This window comes from Pangasianodon hypophthalmus, chromosome 2, assembly GCF_027358585.1.
Source record: "Pangasianodon hypophthalmus isolate fPanHyp1 chromosome 2, fPanHyp1.pri, whole genome shotgun sequence".
Lineage (NCBI taxonomy): Eukaryota > Metazoa > Chordata > Actinopteri > Siluriformes > Pangasiidae > Pangasianodon > Pangasianodon hypophthalmus.
Window position 1 is genome coordinate 22,073,483 of NC_069711.1, and position 8,148 is coordinate 22,081,630.

Sequence of the window (8,148 nt, forward strand, 5' to 3'; positions counted from 1 at the left end):
TTACCTTTATGACATCATAATGTAGAAAAATTCCATCACAACATTCTACTTTGGGTCCTGCCTCAAACAAGCAGGACAATCAACCAGGAACAAGCCAATGTTTCATATGTATACATTTCAGTTATACAATAGTGTATTTACTAATCAATTTTCCACATTAATTTTAGCTTTTTTGCCATTTTACTAGTCACATCTGTATGTGCAAATATATAAGACCAATATACAAAATCACTGCCCACACATTTTCAATCCATTCTCATCTTAGACAGAAACACATCTGGAGTATGTTAATAGTTTTCACTCATGTACTGTGAAATGGAATACGTAATCCTACCTAATATTATCTTTTTCAAACTAAACAGACTGAAACAGACATTTTATGTTCCTAAACCTTTCAAGAAACAGAATGTCTCGGTCTTAAAGATAGATAATATTCGGGGTGCCATGTGTCCAGTTCCAGAGAGAATCCTCTCCTGATGATAAGCAGGCATAGCTCATGTTTTAGACTTTCCCCACTACTTTTACATAAAAGCCTCCTGATCCAAAAGCTTTTATAAACATAGTTTAAGCCTATTCATAGTGTTTCTGAAGGTGTGGTCTATAATAAATTTTTTCTTCTATGATAAAACATCTGAGAAGCTACAAGTTAAGAGCACTAGCAAGTTTCTTTCTGGTTTATTTTCCTGCATTTCATGTTTGCGTCACACGCTGCAAGATGATCACCTTACACTGTACTCTTTGTTTTTCTTCTAACGGGCTCCCAGGGAAGACAATATGCAGCTGATCTAAGCCCAAGTATCCATCATTTAGTGATTACTGGAAGCTGATGCTGTGGTTTTAAACTCTGGCTAAAGCGGACGCATATCTTTTCCTTGAGTTGTGCTTGACACAGAAGACTAAAAAGCATCACAATAATAATATGCCAATGCTTTAAACACACACTCTCACTATATAAAACAGTATATTTTTTTATTTTGTATTACAAAGAAGGCAATATCATAGCATTAATTAATTCATGACAAAATGAATGACATCAACATGCAAAAAATAGTCTACTCAAGTCTCAAGTCTACTTTATTTATAGAGCCCTTTCCACTACAAAGTAGACCAAAGGACTGTACACCAGCACTATAATACAAGGATGGTAAAACAAAAATCAAAAAAAAAAAAAAAAAAAAAAACCTTGAAGAAAAAATTAATACAATTTACATCTTTCGAAAATCAACAATTAAAAGCCATAGAAAACATCAACTGAGGGTGCAAATCTGATCTCAGGTCAAAGAGCATTCCACAGTCTTGGGCCAGCAACCAAAAATGCCTGATCCCCTTTAGTTTTCAGGCGGAACTGAGAGCAGTAAGCAGTTAAGTGTTCTTTGAGGTCTGCCAGAGTTCATATGAATCAGATCCGTAATATATTCTGGGGCCATATCATGGACAGCTTTAAAAACGTACAGCAACACCTGATACTGAATCCGATATTTAAAGGGAAGCCAATGCAGCTTTTCCATAACCGGAGTAATATTCTCCCTTTTCTTTGTGCTAGTAAGGAGCCTCGCAGCTGCACTCTGGACAAATTGCAATTTTGAAATAAGAGATTGACTTACTCCCAAATGAATAGTCCAAAGGGGGGGAGATAAGTGCATGAATCACTAGCTCAAGATCAGCAACAGACAAAAAAAGATTTGATTTTTGCAATAGTCCTCAACTGGAAGAAGCAACTTTTCACCACACATTTAATCTGATGATCAAAACGTTACAGCTGAGTCAAAAATTACACCCATTTGGGACCGGACATTTGTTGTCCATGGACCTAAAACATCTTTTATATCACTGTCAACCTTATTTGGCCCAAAAATGATAACTTCAGATTTAGTCGCAATTAGCTGGAGGCGATTTTGCTCTAACCAGGACTTCACCTCCTCAACACATAATAACAAAGATGAGTGAGAAGTTGGTCCTCCAGATCTAATAGGTAAATAAAGCTGAATATCATCAGCATAAAGATGATAAGACATACTGTGTTTTTTAAAAATAAGGCCTAAAGGCAGCAAAAATAGTGAAAACAGAATAGGCCCCAAAATGGAGCCCTGAGGAATTCCCCAACCCTCACTGAAAAGGATCTTTCCTTCAAATAAGAAGAAAACTATTTTAAAACCTTCCCTCTCAGACCCACAACATGCTTAAATGTTTAATAAGGATATCATGATCTATTAAATTAAAAGTGGCACTAAGGTCAAGCATAATTAAAGCTCCTTGACTACCCGAGTCTGCAGTGAGTAACAAATCATTGGAAACTCGCAATAAAGCTGATTCAGTGCTATGTCCTGCCCTGAAACCAGACTGAAAAGCATCTAGCACATCATTTTCAGCCAAGAAGGAACTCAGCTGAGATAAAACCACTTTCTCCAATATTTTTGAAATACAAGGCAGCTTTGAAATTGGCTGATAATTCATCAAATCCAAAGGGTCGAAAGCAGGCTTCTTGAGAAGGGGCTGAAAGACCGCTTGTTTAAGACATGATGGAAAAATACCTGTAGAGAGGCTACAGTTCACAATAGATGTAATACTCGGCCCAATAAAATCAGCTGTCGCACCAAGCAAACCCGAGGGCAAAATATCCCAACTGGTAGCTGAACGTTTCAATTGAGCAATAATATGACCTACATCAACAGATGAAACCAGATCAAACTCCTCAAAAGTATTGACATTAATAGAGTCATCTCCTACCTTTCCATCTAACTCACAAAACCTGGACCTAATGTTTTTAGTTTTTCCAGACAAAACATTAAAAAACTTCTCACAACACTTTGTAGATGGAGGTATCGTGACAGCATTTGGATTAAGAAACCTGTTAATGGTCTGAAACAAAATTTTTGGTGAGTTTGAGTGCTGCGATATAATATTTGAAAAATAGGCTGCTTTAGCATCCTTTACAGCTTTCTGATATCTAAGAAGTGAATCTCGTAAAATCTGATGAAAGACCAGAAGTTTATTTTTCTTCCAGGCCCGTTCTGCCTTCCTACACTGCTGTCTGAGAACACAAGTATGTTCAGTAAACCAAGGCTGATAATTTGCCTTACAATGCTTAATCTTATAAGGAGCAAAGAGTCCAAGACGTCAGAACAAACAGAGTTAAAAACAGTAAGTAACTCATCTGGATCAGCCGTGAGAGGTGCAGACTCCAACCATGATACATCAGAAAAGGTACTAAAGATCTCGCCAAAAGCCTGTGGTGTAGATGGAGTAATTGCACGAGAGCAAACATAAGAGGACTGACTCGCCCTCATTTCATTCAGCACATATACACTGAAAAATAACAGGCATATGATCAGAAATACAAATGTCATTAACATCAACATCACAAATTGACAACCCTAAGGAATAAACAAGGTCCAAAGTATGTCCTTTCTCATGGGTAGGGCCTGAGACATGTTGGATAAAATTAAATGAGTCCATTAAGTCTGAAAACTCCTTAACCAAAGGCTTCCCAGGACAACAAATATGAATATTAAAATTACAAACAATTAAGATATGATCAGACAGTAACAAACTAGTCAGAGATAAAAAGTCAGAGAATTCCTCGATAAAAGCCTGACTATACTTTGGAGGTCGATAAATGACCACACCCAAAACAGGCGTAGAGAAGTCCAGTTTTAATAACTGAACTTCAAAACTCAAGTAGTTCATGGGCGATAAACGGTGACATTTAAACTGCTGTTTGCACACCGTAGCTAGACCCCCACCACGACCCACTGATCTGGGGGTATTTATTAAGTTATAGTCAGTTGGGCAAAGATCATGACATAGACTCCACTCATCAACATTTATCCAAGTCTCTGTAATAAAGAAAAAGTCCAAAACATTATGTGAAATAACATCATTTAGAATGAAAGTTTTGTTTGTAATCGAATGTGCATTAACCAGCGACATCTTTAAAGTCTGTGATACCGTAGAGGCAACAACTGTGGCTTGACCAGACTTTACCATCTTAGGATAGAGTAAGTTACTCAAATCAGCACCTCTGAAACATGACGAAGACTTTCCATCTTTCCACAAGTGATAATTCAGTTCTTCAATGTTAAACCCAGAATTGTTAAACAGTGCCTTTTTCAGTTACAAAAACCTGATTGTGATGTGAAGGCAGATTCAGGTGTATTGGGCAGAGAAAAATGCCTACAGGTGAAGCAATAAGTCGAATCTTGACTTACAGAATATTCAAGCCATGAATTGTCCTTATACCAGGAGCTGTTGAAAGCCCTTTTCCTTGTGTTGTCACTGCTGTTCAGGACCCTCTTCTCTGGATCCTGAAGTGTCTGAAATACATGTAAAATAATGTGTCATATCTCTATGTAAATGTATAATTAAGGGATCTACAAGATTAGATACTAACAGCTGCTATCTAATGTATAAGCTTGGCCTCTCATTGGGTCCTTTTGGAACAGCATATCTGGTTTTAACTAACTATAGGCCGATTTCAAACCTTCCCTTTCTACCTAAAATACTAGAGAAGGTAGTAGCGCAGCAGCTAATTTCATATCTACAAAGTAATAATATCTATGAACTTTATCAGTAAGGTTTCAGGCCCCACCACAGCACAGAGACAGCATTAGTCAAAGTAGTCAATGACTTGCTATTAGCCTCTGATCGGGGTTGCATTAGTCTATTAATTTTACTCGACCTTAGCGCAGCGTTCGACACTATCGACCATAATATCCTTCTTCACAGACTGGAAAAGGTCGTAGGAATTAAGGGCTCAGCCCTCGACTGGTTTAGATCTTATTTAACCGATTGTTATCAGTTTGTAGATGTAAACGGTGACCACTCAGCACGTTATCAAGTAGAATATGGCGTTCCGCAGGGTTCAGTCTTAGGCCCACTGCTTTTCACGTTATACATGCTCCCTTTAGGTAACATCATCCGTAAACATAATATTAGCTTCCATTGTTATGCTGATGACACACAGTTATACGTCTCAGCTAGGCCAGATGAGAATAGCCAGTTAAAGAAAGTTGAGGCATGTGCGATAGACATAAGAGACTGGATGCTAAGCAACTTTCTCCTGCTAAACCCAGAAAAAACAGAGGTTCTGGTACTGGGACCACAAGCCGCTAGAAGTAAGTTTAAAGATCACACTGTTACTTTAGATGGTCTCTCTGTTTCAAGTAGTCTAATAGTAAAAGATCTCGGTGTGATTATAGACTCTAATCTCTCATTTGAGGCGCATGTAGATAATGTAAGCAGGTTAGCATTTTTCCACCTCAGAAATATCGCTAAGATTAGAAATATACTTTCGCTAAGTGATGCTGAAAAACTAGTCCATGCATTTATCACGTCCAGGTTAGATTACTGTAATGCTTTACTATCTGGATGTTCGTCTAGATGTATAAATAAGCTTCAGATAGTTCAGAACGCAGCAGCGAGGGTCCTTACTAGGACTAGGAAGTATGAGCATATCACGCCAGTCTTATCTACATTACACTGGCTCCCAGTAAGATTCCGCATCGATTTTAAAATATTACTCCTAACCTATAAAGCATTAAACGGTCTCGCTCCGCAGTATTTAAGCGATATGTTAGTACCTTACGTTCCGCCATGCCTACTTCGCTCTAAGGACGCAGGCTGTCTATCAGTACCACGCATTGCCAAAACCACGGCGGGGGGCAGAGCTTTCTCTTACCAAGCCCCAAAATTATGGAATAGCCTCCCAGTTAATGTACGTGAAGCAGACACGGTCTCAGTGTTTAAGTCGAGGTTGAAGACTTATTTAACCTAGCATTTAGCGACTAGTGTTTTAGACAAAGGAGTAGATCTGGGGGACTCGTGGATGTTGAGTGTTATGGTGATCTGGTGTGTTTGGATGCTGTCTTCCTCACTCTCGTTAGTCACTCAGGTTTGTGACGGCAGAGTGACTGTATGCCTTATCAGGGATCTCTCGAGTCTGTGTTTCCCCCTGGTTCTCCTTTTAGTTATGCTGTTATAGCTAGTCCTGCCGGAGTCCCCTGCACTCCTCATTAAGTTTTATCTCCACACGGTGACTGTGAGTGTACCTAACCACTTTCCTTCTCTTTCTGCCGAGCTACACTCCTGAGCTGCCGGTGATCCAGACCCCCCTTCACTCTGGACCTGTCCACCGGCAATGCTTCATACTGCCACGAAGACGCTTCAGCTGTTTTCCATGGACTACACCAACACACATTGTACACACACACGCACACTACAGTGTATACCCATATGAGGATGGGTTCTCTGTTGAGTCTGGTTCCTCTCAAGGTTTCTTCCTATCACCGTCTCAGGGAGTTTTTCCTTGCCACCGTCGCCCTGCTTGCTCATCAGAGACATCACACACACACACTTCACTTTACTTTTGTTTGTGTGAAGCTGCTTGGAGACAATGACCTTTGTAAAAAAGCGCTATACAAATAAAAATGAATTGAATTGAATTGAATTGGTGCTCGATGCAGTTGGGAGGGGCTCGATGACATCTCCTGGCAGCTCTTGCTCACTGTCTTGCTTAGAGTCACAGGTCTCTGTGTCATCCCTTGATACATCTATCACATTAAAATAACAGAAGAACCATTAGCGTATAATCACAATAAAAATGCCACAGCCATCAAAACAAGAACGCATATGAATCAACAAGCAACATTTTAAATTGTGGCTTGATCTGACAAAATCATCTATTACAAGCTGAAGCTAAACTTAAATTCTGAACTGGGTATGTGACTGACTGCCTGGTAGATGCTCAGACCTGGTGGTGGTAGACTGCGTCCTTGTGAAGTCTGACCACACTGACTCTGACTAGCCTTAGGTAGGGAGCTGCTCTGGGGTCCGGTGGTGATGCAAGGGCTGGGGACTGTTTGCACCTGATCTGCCCCTTTGTGCTTCTTTAAAAAGACGTCTGATATCTCTCCCTTTCTTTTCATGTTTAATTGACCCTATGCAAAAATCTAAGCATCCAATTACCCACATCCAATCTCAATCTTAATTACAAATCCCCATTAACATAACTGTACCTTAAAATCAACCACCAGCCTAAGTTACTAGTTAGATCATGGCTAGCCCTACTCTGCAGTAACTTAGCTAGCTATAATTTCTTACACCTTTACGATAGCAAACAGGCTATCTGCAATTGTGGTCATCTTTGAGTGAATGTTAACAGATTGATAATAACAAATGTTCGTTTTGAGTTCAAGAATGAAAATCTAACTGAGTTAATGGATTTCAAATTGCTAAATGTTAACTTGCTGAACACTGACAGCTGTAGCCTACAAGTTATCCCACATTAGCTAAACATTCATATACTGTAACTTAACGACACTGCACTGTATATACATGTATTACTAGCGCAGATGTAAAGATAATGTATGTTAGGCTAAATTGGGAACAAGATCTCTCTTATCTGATTAACTGTCTGTTAATGGAGCCAAAGGTCTAACATTAACTTACACAGGAAAGTTTATAGCTGTGGAAATATTCTCTCTTCTTCTTCTGCATGTTCTTCTTATTCTTATTATTCAACGTTAATATTCTCTCTTCGTTCTCGATTTGAAAAATGCGCCGTTCTGAATGTTTGATGAATGCTTCTTTCAACAAGAGGTGAAATGAGATGTCAATCAGCATCAAACTGCCAGTAGCGAACAAAATTTTGGGTTCGCACCTGGCTCTGCCAGTGAACACCATCCTGTTTCTCGATTTAGCATATTAGCAATCCTGACCACCTCCAGTACAACTGTAAATTTATGAGAAAAAAAAATGCTTCTTAAACACTTTCAAAAACTTCTTAAAAACAGAATACAATGGAATAACAGGAATAAATACTCCAACACAGCACATCATCAACTCAATATGCCAAGAGCAAATTTCATACATTTCTGCCTTTGTCAGTATCAAAACTAACTCTTAGCTGTGGCACAAACCTGTCATGCTGGCATCAGGGGCTAGAACTTAAGGAAGTTGCTAGTCTGCAAAACCTAGGACTGGAGTTGACGTGAGTTTCTCAGTCATGAGCTGAGTGACTTCCTGGAAGTGTTCAGTCCGCCTGTCCCCTAAAGGTGGTAACTTCGTGCTAGAAAACTCCCACTTCAATAAATCATTTAGAGGCCTGACGATACAAGAGTAATCATGTATAAAGATGTGATGACAGCCAAA